Source organism: Bos indicus x Bos taurus, chromosome 13 (assembly GCF_003369695.1).
Source record: "Bos indicus x Bos taurus breed Angus x Brahman F1 hybrid chromosome 13, Bos_hybrid_MaternalHap_v2.0, whole genome shotgun sequence".
NCBI classification, from domain to species: domain Eukaryota; kingdom Metazoa; phylum Chordata; class Mammalia; order Artiodactyla; family Bovidae; genus Bos; species Bos indicus x Bos taurus.
The window spans coordinates 41,083,341-41,095,744 of record NC_040088.1 but is presented as its reverse complement, the minus strand read 5'-3'; positions in this window follow the sequence as shown (position 1 = coordinate 41,095,744).

Genomic DNA, 12,404 nt, shown 5'->3' with positions numbered 1-12,404 from the left:
CACGCCTTGGAGAACCAGGCCGTGCAGGTCCATCCAGTGCAGTGCCCCTCTGGGAATACACGTACCCATGAATCTGCTTCTTTCTTTTTAATCAGTATGTTTTTAATTGAAGTGTAGTTGATTTATAATGTTGTGTTAATTTCTACTGTACGGCAGAGTGATTCAGTTATACACACACACACACACACACTCACAGACACATATATATACACATTTTTTTTTCTTAATATTCTTTTCCATCTTTGCCGAGTCCCCACCTTTAGGACCAGTGGAGCTCCAGGTACACATGTGAAGCTGGCGCATCACTATGGCTGACCAAACGGGCAGGTGATGGGTCTGCAAACATGGACCCCCAGGAGCAGGCGACCTGGCTCCTCAGAGAGAAGAGATGCCTGCAGAAATATTGATGGCTTCTTTCTGTGATTCCTGCTCTAGAGAATATATTATCATTATCTATGAAATGCCTGCATAACAGGGAGGAAGACTTGATTAATAAGTCACATGAAATGAAAACAATGAACCTCAGCAAGGCCTTTCTTCGGGAGGGAGGAAGAAAAAGCACTCAGAGTCTTCTAGGTCATGAGCATTGTCAGCCCGAGGTCCCTTCAGGGCATGCTCAGACAGGTGAGGGGCTGCTAGGCGGAGCTTTCAACAGGCTTTCAGGCAGAGAGGTATCTCTTTCCAGGCCTCGGGGAAGGACTCCTGCCTGATGCTTCTTCCTCTCAATTGAAAGGGATTGCAATGAGACTGCAGTACATACTTGGTAATTTTCCCCAGAGACTTCAGGTCTAAGACTATTCCAACTCTTGGTAAGTTAAGGTATTCCTATTAAGCAGGACAAGGAGTAACACCACTCCCATGTCCAAGATCACCTTTTCCCTCCTGTTTCGTCTCTCCGTCCAGAGCATCGTGTCTAGCTTCCTCTGCACTGGCGTTAGGACCTGGGCTGCATGGCGCTTGAATCCTGGCCAGTCGTGTGCACCAGGGTGCTTGGCAACTAGTATCCTTTTCCAGCTTTGGCTCCATTGCACATGCCCAGGGCTCCTGACACTTGTCCCAAAGCACCCGCTATAGAAACGAACTTCCCTCAGCCAAGGGACCTGCTTGACTTGATTTGTAGGTGAAACACACATTTCTTCATCCTGTTGACCCTGCCTCCACCTCCCTCGACTATCAAATGTGCACATTTGCACTCGCAAATCGTTGCCCACACCAAGAGACGGGGCTCACCCTGGGGGACGCCACGCACTGCTGTGTGCTCTCCCGACCCATGGGTGAGGCTGGGAAGCCCTTGGACATTGCTCACACTCTGCGTCTAGGGGTGAGCAAGGCTTCTGTGGGTGCAGCCTGTGTGTGCACACGCTTAGTCACTTCTGACTCTGTGCGACCCCATGGACTGCGGCCCATCAGACTCCTTTGTCCAAGGGATTCTTCAGAGGAATACTGGAGTGGGTTGCCATGCCCTCCTCCAGGGGCAGGGTGCAACATTGCCTTTCCCCCAAAACCAGTGACTTGATTCTCCCTGTCCATCTACCTGGCACTCCTTCCTGGCCTTCCCAGGCCCTGACCACAAGGCATTGGATAAATCAACACAAGAGGCACAGAGTTTCAGAAGTTGCTAACTGTGGCCCATCCAATTATAGGAAACCCACTGTTGTCTGGCATCTATTAAGCAGAGGTTTCTATTAATGAAGTCTTCTGCTTAACAACCAAGCAAAGGTAGTGGATGTTTAAATGATAACCCTGAGGACGGTGAAACTCTGAAGTAAGTGCCTTCTGAATTATCAAAGAGAGATTAATATTCCTGAAACGTCCCTGCAATTCATTTTTTATAGAACAGCACAAAGGCTAGGATAAAGATAAACGGAAAGAATTCTTGGGAAACAAAGATTAGGTTAATCACAAGAGTCGAAGCTTGAGAATGGGAGGACTTTAGAAAGAATTTAATGCAATTTTACAGAAAAGGAAAGTGAGGTTCATGACCGTCACGGTTTTTTAGACAATAGGTCAAGTTGTGAACCTCTGGCTTCCAGCTCCTTCTTTAAGGGGATCCATGAGTGTCACCTCATCCACTCTTCACAGCAGATTTCGGGGGAGCACACTGCCTTGGGCTTAGCTCTAGGTGCCCTTTCCCCTTTCCTGTCCCTCTTTTGGTGTTTCCCCCTCCTCTTGGATAGAAAAGTCACCTGGTGCATCCATTACCATCAGAGTATTTATGACACAGAGCATCGGTGACATGGAACATTGGTGACACAGGACATGATGTTAAAGGGTATAGACTCAGGGCCACTCTCTCCAGCAGCCTTGACTTTGGGTGAATTAATTAGTCTCTCTGAGTCTCAGAAGGTGGTTGGAAGTAACAAATTCCATGGACTATACAGTCCATGGAATACTGGACTAGAATACTGGAGTGGGTAGCCTTTCCCTTCTCCAGGGGATCTTTCCAACCCAGGGATCAAACCCAGGTCTCCCACATTGCAGGCAGATTCTTTACCAGCTGAGACACAGGGAAGACCACAAATAACTTAATCTTTATTGAATGATTAGGCAATGGCACCCCATTCCAGTACTCTTGCCTGGAAAATCCCATGGACAGAGGAGCCTGGTAGGCTGCAGTCCATGAGGTTGCTAACAGTCGGACATGACTGAGTGACTTCGCTTTCACTTTTCACTTTCATGCATTGGAGAAGGAACTTGCAACCCACTCCAGGGTTCTTTCCTGGAGAATCCCAGGGATGGGGGAGCCTGGTGGGCTGCCATCTATGCAGTCGCACAGAGTTGGACACGACTGAAGCAAGTTAGCAAATGATTAGAGCAGCTTGATTAGAGAATGTTCTATATTAGTATTTGTTCAGGAAATACATCCTGCTGCCGAGTATTTTCTTGCAAAACACGAGGCTGGCAAGGAATGACTTCACACTGTGTCATAACTGCTTGTGAGGTAAGTCCTGTGAGGGAGAGTGTGGGGTCAGGGTGCCTTGTAGGTACATCTCAACCGCAGCACAAAAAACCTCCATCTTCTGGGTTGAGGGGTGAGGGCCTTGATGATCATAGTTTAATAGTGGTTTTTCTGGAAAGAAGCAGAAATAGTGGAAAGATCACAACTGCGGAAAAGTATTAAGTTTACTTTCCTGCCTGAGAACTCTTTAAGAGAAGCCAAACCATCGATACAATCAATATGTGATGGGGTGAGCTGGAGGAACTGCCTTTGATTGTTTGTTATAGACAAACATGTCCTATTCATAAACACAGTTCTCCAAATAAGAACATCTGCATTTTCCTTGGGGGAATTTGGGTGTTTGAGGACCATCTTGGGGATTTTCTTTATCCCAGAGACTGTGATGTGTCTGATGAGGTTAGAGGTGAAATGGAGCCTATTTTTGAGCAGTTTGATATTTGGATTTATGACTTTTAAAAGTTTTAGTACGTGGACTGAGTTTCTCCATTTATGCTCTGGCCTGGAACTCTGTAGGCATTCCAGGTGCTCTCTGGTTTCAGCTGGGAGTAAGAACCCAGTCCATTGGTTGGCAGAGACTCATCCATGCTGTGTGATAGCAAGCTTTTCTCTGGTATTTGGCCCTCAGCCCCGCTCCCTCTCCACCCGCAGTCCTGGTAGGTTTGGTGGTCACTTCTCTATTCTGACCACCAGCCTCCCTCCCCTCTCCAATGAATGTGGCTCAGCCCTCAGCAACCAGCTGAACCCTAGAAATGAGCCTGCTGATCCAGAGGGAGAAAGCCTTTGGGAGGAAAGTCACTGATATGATGACTCTGATATATTCTTATCCCTAAGCGACTCCAGGGATACTTCTCCCGTCTTCATCTTAATAAAGCAGCCTTGAATTTTATAAAAACCTAAATACCTGTCATTCTGGGAGCAACTGTTGTGTAATTCGTTTGAGAAAAAAAACAAAACAAGCTCAAACCAAATACACACTGAAGACCCAGCCCCCTCCTTATCCATTCTTCACCAGCAGCAAGATGCTCTTTTAAAAATGTGTGAACAATTGTTTTCCCACTGGAAATCCTCTGCAGGTTCCCACTGTCCTTAGAGGAGATGCTCATCCCCTGCTGGTCTCCAAGGTCCAGGGTCTGCCGGCCTCCCCTTCCCCCACCCTTCTCACCAAGCTCTAGCCAGCCCAATATCCCCTGTGCTGCACTCCAAGTTCCTGGCTGCTTAGGGTCTAGCTTTCCTGTGTCTGGAACATGTTTCCTGCATGGATCATCCATGACGGGTCCCCTCTTCCTCTGGTCTCCAGGGAGATTCCTTATGCCGAGGGGCCAGTCTGAATTAGAACATTACCAGTCACTGTTGTGACAACCCTGCATCCTCAGCTGGTCTCGGCCTCATCCCAAATCACACTGTTTAACCTTCATCATTATAATCTTAGCACCTCTCCTAACCTTGGGGTTTCAACCCCCAAATTCCTGAGTTTTCCCCTTTCCTGAAGGGGCTGATTCCACTTCTACAGTCAGTGATGCTCATCCCATCGAGAGTCCTCCCAGTTCAGTTCTGCACAGTTAGCTGGTCTCGGGTATGAGACCCAGCAGAGGCCTGCCAAGTTTGGTGGGTGTCGGGTTCCCCAACACCTTCCTGCAAAATCTGTTACTACTGAGGACACATTTTTTTTGTAGCTTTACTTGACCCTCCTGTGCCCTTTGATTCTGAGTCTGGGTTAAACTGAACAATTAGAGGTTCCTAGTTATTGTTGCTTCTACAAAGACTGACTCAGGATTTGGGGCAGCCTGACTGTCTGCTATGATGGGTCCCTTCATACCCTGACACAGACAGAGGGGGCTGGGACCTCTCCTTCTTTTATCACAAATATCTTAAAGATCTGGAATATTCTGTGGATGACCCTCCCAAAGATCATTTGGCTTTGCATGTCAGAAATATGGGCTTGTTATCAGTAAGAGAGTCTGCCATCCAACACATGACACAAGAGAGGCCAGATCCAGAGATTCCAAACTAGAAGCAGAACTTCCCTCCCAAATCCAACTGGTCCTTGTCCACTGGCTCCAAAATGCAAGCTGATTTGGTTGTAGGTACATGTTCGGCCATGAATTCATTCTGGCAGGAAATGACATCTCTCAAAATTAGACCCTCAGGAGAAGCATTGTACAGATTTTTCTTCCCTTTCTGGCACGTGGAAACACATACCTTGAAAATTTTCTAGGCCATAAAAATCACATTCCCGCTGCATGGGGTTTAATTGATGATGCTGTGTGCAGATGAATAAAGCAGAGAACAACTCTTTGAGGAAACAGTCTCTTTCCTGTGACACCCCGCCATTCTGAGGTCACTTGAAATCTCCACCCAGGAACAATCCCAGGTGGTCCAGTGGCTAAGATTCTGTGCTTCCAGTGCAGGGAGACCGGGTTCAATCCCTGGTCAGGGAACTACTTTCCACATGCCACAACTAAGGATCTGCATACTGCAACAAAGACTGGAGACCCCGTGTGCTGCAACTAAGACCAGCACAGCCAAATAAGTAAATAAAATAAACACTAAAAATACTCCACCTAGAGCAGTCCCTCTCATGAAGGAACTGAAACTTCCCGCCTTGTCTTCTGTTTCCAAAACCTGTGAATCAGATCCCAGTTCTCAGAGCAAGTCCTTCTTTTCCCAAGAGGTTAACTTCAAAGTATTGGTTGATGGTACACAAGCAGAGCCTGACTAAAAAGCCATTTTTGGAGGACAATTTAAAAGCTACCCAGTCCATCTGTTTTTCCAAGGATTCTAAGCCTTGATGTGAACTGGGTTGGGCCATTAGGCTCTCTCTTCTGTCCTTGTCAAATTTCCCTCCCTGAGCTGTGCTTCTGTGCTCTGCCATCAGTTGTTTCCAAGAAGAACCCAGACTCAGACTCTGGCCTCCAAAACCAGATCCCACTGAGTTATCCTTCACCCTCCAGAGAAGATGGGCAACAAGCAAAGGCTCAAAGACTCAGTGAGAAGACTCCTTCCACTGCCCCTGGGAAGGGCCAGTCCGCACTCTGTTTTAGACATGGAGCATCACCCCTGCTTTGGCTGCCAGGAAGCCCCAAGGGGACACCAGCCCCAATTGTGCTTCCTCTGTCAACTGGTACTCACCTACATTTTGGTTTTGAAATGATTGCACATTTCGTGGCAAGTTATTTCAAGGCCTTTTAACTTGATGAGGATTCTTCATCATTCAAACCCTTGCTGAGGATAATTTTCAAACAGGATAGAAAAGTGACGACTGAGTTCCCTTTCAGCCTGGACATTCCACAAGGCAGGAACTGAAATGCCTTCCCCTTTCCATTGATTCTGCTGAAATAAGTGTGTCTTCAAGACAGGCCATGACAGCTGATGGCTGCTCAAATGGTCTTCCTGATTTAGAACTGATAATCAATAGGCTTGTTGCTTCACTGTTGCTGCATCGAGCTGAGAAGTGAAGCCTGGTGACTCATCGAAAGACACCGTCTGAGCGTATGGGGTGAAATTCTGTGCTTTTGGTTAAGAAGACAAGCAACCCCAAATCCCCTCTTAGACGGGGATACAGCCAGTTACTACCTCTGAAAAGTCAGCTGTCCCATTCATTTCCATTGAATTTCTTCCTGCTTTGCCTCCCTCCACCCTTCCCAGCCCCTGTTTTAATTCTTAAATCGTTGGGTTTTTTGTTTTTTTTTAAGATTTTTTTGATGGGGATCATTTTAAAAGTTTTCATTGAATTTGTTACATTACTGTTTCTGCCATTCATACTCCTGGCCTTTTGGCCTTGAGGCATGTGGGATCCTATCTCTGAGACCAGGAATTGAAACCACCCCCACATTGGAAAGCAAAGTCCCAACCACTGAACCACCAAGGAAGTCCCACAAATCTGTTTTTTAAATGAGCTGTCATTTAACAAGAATCTCCGGTTCAGATTGAAAATGCGGCATGGGGTGAAAGTGAGGTCAGGATTAATGGAATGCACCCCTATCAATTCTCGCCTATCAGAAAGTGTCACCCGGCTGGAAGGGAACTGATCCCTCATAGCAAGAATCCTCAAAGCGCATGCAGGCCCCTAAGGACCTGAAGAAGCCCAGGTAATTGAGATAAAAGCGATTCCACCAGGACTGTCATGAAGATTCTGAGAAGTCTGCTCCCAGCCAGCAGGGGCTGAGCCTGGGGGCTCTTAGATCGATGGGGCGGGAGCAGCAGCCTGAGGGAACCAGTGTGTAGGGGTGGGGAAATACCTGCTCCAGCCACAAAGGCAGCTCCCTTCCTGGGTCTCTACCCGTTGGGAATTATGCAAGAGGCCAGAGGGGCCATGAAGATATCAGGGTGACAGGCAGTAAGTCACAAACCAGCTCTATGCCCAGTTTTCCCCTGGGAGGGAGAGTATCCTTTCACCGTGAGCATCTGAAGACCTCATACCCATTACCTGCTTAAAGGTGTGCTGGGCATGTTTTCAGCCTCCAGTAAGAGCCAAGTCGAATTCATGTTGTTCAATAAAGTAGAAAATATTTCTGAGACCATATTTCAGATTACAAGGAATAAAAGGGCAAGGGTATTTGCAGAGTGAAAGTGAAAGCTGCTCAGTCATGTCCGACTCTTTGTGACCCCATAGACTATACAGTCCATGGAATTCTCCAGGCCAGAATACTGGAGTGGGTAGCCTGTCCCTTCTCCAGGGGATCTTCCCGACCCAGGGATAGAACCAGGATCTCCTGCATTGCAGGCGGCTTCTTTACCAACTGAGCTATCAGGGAAGCCCACCTGAAGAGTAGAAGTGTTTGAAGAAAATCAGAGGTAGGCAGCAGACTACCTGGCTGGCACCTCCCATCACAGGGTCACCTTTAATGTTCCCAATGGGAACCACCAGTGCCTACTGGTGCCATGAAAATCAGCAGGAAGAGATTTCCTTGCCCGGCCACTGACACTCCATTTCCTTTCCTCCTTCACGCCCCTCATTTAACTCCACTCCTGACCTGGACTCTCTGCTGCCAGTGGTCTGGCTGCTGCTACTGGTTCTTTACTCTGACCCCCTTCTCCCCAGCCCCTGCGTTTGATTGACTCTTGGGATCTCCTTTTATGAAATGAAAGCATTGAGGGGGGAAAAAAATGGATTTTAAAATGCACATCACCAATAACTTCTTTGATTCATTTTTATGACAGTGTTTTGTTCAATGATTTGTTGAATAATTTACCTCCTTGAGATACATCAACACACTTTCCTGGGGCCTCCAAGGTCCTTCCCAAAGGATTCAAATGCAGAATAGCATGAACTGTGGATGTTTCCATCCTGGCTGCAGGGATGCTGGGAAGAAACGAAGACACACATCCCAGGGCTGCTGAGTCAGGGGGTCTGGGGAATACAAGGGAAGAGTTTTAAGTTTATTCTTAGGTGTTGTGCAGTGGGGTTCATAAGGTAAACATAAACTCTGGGGAGTTCACAGATGAAAGTAGAACTTTTATAACAGAAAAAGGAAGGGAAAAAGAAAACTATGCATAGAGTAACCAGGTCAGTGTTGCTCTCAACTCCTTGCTATCTTTGCCAGCTCAGGTTATAATTTTAGTAATCACGACCGCCTATCCCCGGGGCTTCCCTGGTGGCTCAGACGGTAAAGAAACCAGTTGCAATGCAGGGTCCAATCCCTGGGTCAGGAAGATCCCCTGGAGAAGGGCATGGCAACCCACTCTAGTATCCTTGACTGGAGAATTCCATAGACAGAGGAGCCTAGCAGGCTACAGTCCACAGGGTCACAAAAGAGTTGGACACTACTTAGCTACTAAACAACAACAACAACATAAATGGAGTCATGCAGTATATGTTCTTCTGATATTAGCTCTTTCCCACTCAACGTAATTTCCTTGAGCCTCATCCAAATGCATCCCTCATTGGTTCCCTTTACTGCTGAGTTTTCTGTGGAATGCCACTGTGAACTTTCAAATCATAGATTTGTCAATTAAGCAAAATTAACATGAACTTTGTAAGCAAAAAGTTGCGTCATTGCTAATCCACCTGACATGAGTTAAAACTCTGGCAGGCCACGAAACATGGACACAGTCATGTGGGAAACTTGTGTGATGTCTCGTTAGTGCTTGGCGAAGGCCTGTGGGAAATCAGAGACTGCGTGGAGGAGGTGCTGGGCGGCGGGGGTCACTTGTTGAAGAAACCAGTGGTCTGTGGTTCTGTTTTGTCAGCACACATTCGCCAGGTTTGGAAGAAAATCAACTTTGCCAATTCAGCCTCATTGTAGAGGCCATTGGGAGGACCTAGCAACCATGGCTGGAGAAGGCAATGGCACCCCACTCCAGTACTCTTGCCTGGAAAATCCCATGGATGGAGGAGCCTGGTAGGCTGCAGTCCATGGGGTCGCTAAGAGTCGGACATGACTGAGCGACTTCACTTTCACGTTTCACTTTCATGCATTGGAGAAGGAAATGGCAACCCACTCCAGTGTTCTTGCCTGGAGAATCCCAGGGACGGGGGAGCCTGGTGGGCTGCCGTCTCTGGGGTCGCACAGAGTCGGACACGACTGAAGTGACTTAGCAGCAGCAGCAGCAGCAACCATGGCATCGTTGCATCACTGAGTGTCCTTATATTACCAAAAGATTATCTCTAACAAAAAATATTTCAAAGGGGAAATAGCACTAGGGACTAGAATTCTAAGGTTAGAAAGATGCCTTCCTGAAGGAATTTCAACAATAAAGTGCTTTATACTTGTGTGCTTAGCTATTGCAAATTAAAATTTAGAGATTGGTTTATCTAGTTCCAAAGCAAACAAACCTAAAAGCCTCCTCCTTTGTCCTTAAATTCACGTTCCACAGCTATCAGAGTCTTTCGTCACCTTGGCGTTTGTGAGATGTCACCAGCAACACTGGAGGGATAACAACAAAGAATAACAAGGGCATCTCAAGGCTGAACATAAGCCCAGGAAGCACCCTTCCTTGCTCTCATTCAGCTTTGGTCCCAGATCCTAATCAGGTTAGAGCCAGTCCCAGTCAAGTCTGAGCAAATCCTGTTTATCTAATTCATGAATCTCATGACCTCTGATGCATGTTGTGACAACACGCTGGTGGAAATGCCTGAATTAACAAGATAGGAGAACAGTTGCTAAATCTCTGAACCCACCATCAGCTGTGTTTGCAAGACTTCTCTGTGTGGGCAGAGACCCTAAGACGTGACTCCAGTAAAGGATGCAAGGCCACCATATGGCTGCCCCTCACAAGATGAGCACATGGCCAGGTGGGCCATCCCTGGGGTCTCTGAAGTAGTGGGCGTCTCAGACTGGGACACTTTGGCTGTAGTCATGCCAGGCTGGTAGGGCTGAGCTCCTCGAATCCTCCTTCCAGTTACCAGGTGCCAGGCAGTCTAGCTCCTGCCCATCAGAGGAGACTGAGCTAGACTCAGAGTCTGTTCCTGAAACAGTCCCAGGGGAAGTGCTGGCAGAGAGGAGAGTAGTGAAGGGAGGTTCAGAGCTGGAATCAGCAAGGCTAGATAGAGCCAGGCTGTGACACCTGCTTTGGGAGACCCGGGCTGTGGGAGGGAGGCTCTCAGACCACTGTCCACGTCCTATCCCCTTGACCACCGTGTGCTCCAGCCCATCTCTACGAGTTCATCCAGTCTGTAAAATCAGGAGTGACAGGCAGATAACAAATGTGTCTTAACATGCCAGGCATTAAGGAAAAAAAAAAAAAAAACCTTCTAGATTTCAGCAGGGCCAGGAAGCCTGTGGCTCGTAGCCCAGCATCATGTGGTTTTGGTGGCTGTGGTGTCAGGAGTCTTCCTGGTTGTGAAGTGTTTGTGTTTCTCCTATGTGGAGTCAGGCTGACTTCCTCTGAGACACCGATGTTGTCCTGATGCTGGACCAGGAGGCTCTGTCTGTGAGCTGGTCCCCTCTGGCTGGACTGGGATCAGAGGCGGAAGACTAGGATGTCTCACAGAAAGGCTGTGGGATTCCAAGACCGCTTGTTCATTATCCATGGCACCATTAATGTGGTGCCCAGAGGCTGGTAGAAATAGGAACTTGGAGAGTCAGCTGTTTGTGTCTACAAGCAGGTTCATCATGGGAATCCAGAACCCACTTAAAAACCCAGCAAACCCAAGGCCTGACAAGGGGCCAGGGCACCTCATTTCCCTAACATGGAGGCAGCGGAAGGAGGGTTGTCCCTCGCCATCAGCATGCCATCAGCGCTGTCCCTCTACCAGGGCTCCAACCACTGTATCACGACCTGTGGCTCCACAGGGCAGTCTGCAGGGAGACCCACGCACTAGCCTGGGGGACAGTTTCAACTCCTATTTGCCTGTCACAGCCCACCTGGACCACAGTCAGCCCACCCACAGGATCACTGAGACAATAGACCCTTGACCAGCCTTGGGTTTGCCAGGATCAACAGGGCAGATCTAATGGTGAGCTCACCGCTTTATCTGGGGAACTGGCCACTGAGCAGGGTTGATAACAGAGGCATTGATTACAGGCAGAGCTTCAGCCACATGGTCTATAAATAAAATACATAAGAGGTTAAGAATACACTTTATATCATAGTCTATATGACTCATATGACGATGCCACTGGCTATCTGATTTATTCTCTGTGGCGATCTTAATTCTTTGAGTTTTAGTAACAGTCTGTGAAAACTGAGATTTAGACTGACACCATAAAAAATATAATGCAAATGACTGATACACACATGAAGAAATGTTTGTTAGTCACTAAGGAAACACAAATTGTAAACACAACAGGATACCACCACACACACACACACCAGAATGGCTAAAATTTTTTAAAAAGACCAAAAATGCCAACTGTGGCTAGAATTTAGAAGAACTGGAATTCAGACATTTTGGAAAATAGTTTAAAGGTTTCTTATAAAGTGACATATATGCTTACCACCAGAGTATGAAGACAGGCCAACACAGAAAGTTGTCTGCTAATGTTTACAGCAACTTTATTCGTGAGAGTTAAGAACTGGGGGAAAACCAAATATTGATTGTCAATAGAAAAGAGTGACTGCTGAGACATGAACAATATGGGTGGAACCCCAAAACATGATGCTGAGGGAAATAGACCCAGACACAAAAGCACATACACTGCATAATTCCATTTGTAAGGAATTCCAGGAAAGGCAAATCTAAACTATTGTGACAGCCCAGGTCTGGGCTTGGGAAGGTATTGGTCACAAACAGGAGAGGAATTGGAATTGTGGACATGTTGGAAGATTGACCATAAGTGTGATTACATGGTACATACACTTGTCAAAACCCAGCAAACACTGTACTTAAAATAGATGCATTTTATAGTATGTACATTTTGCCTCAATGAAGTTTGCTTTTTATTTTATTTTTTAGTTTATTGGGGTATAGTTGCTTCCCAATGCTGTGTTAGTCTCTGCTCTACAATGAGATAAATCAGCTATATGTATACATATATCCTCTCCTTCTTGGACTTCACCCCCA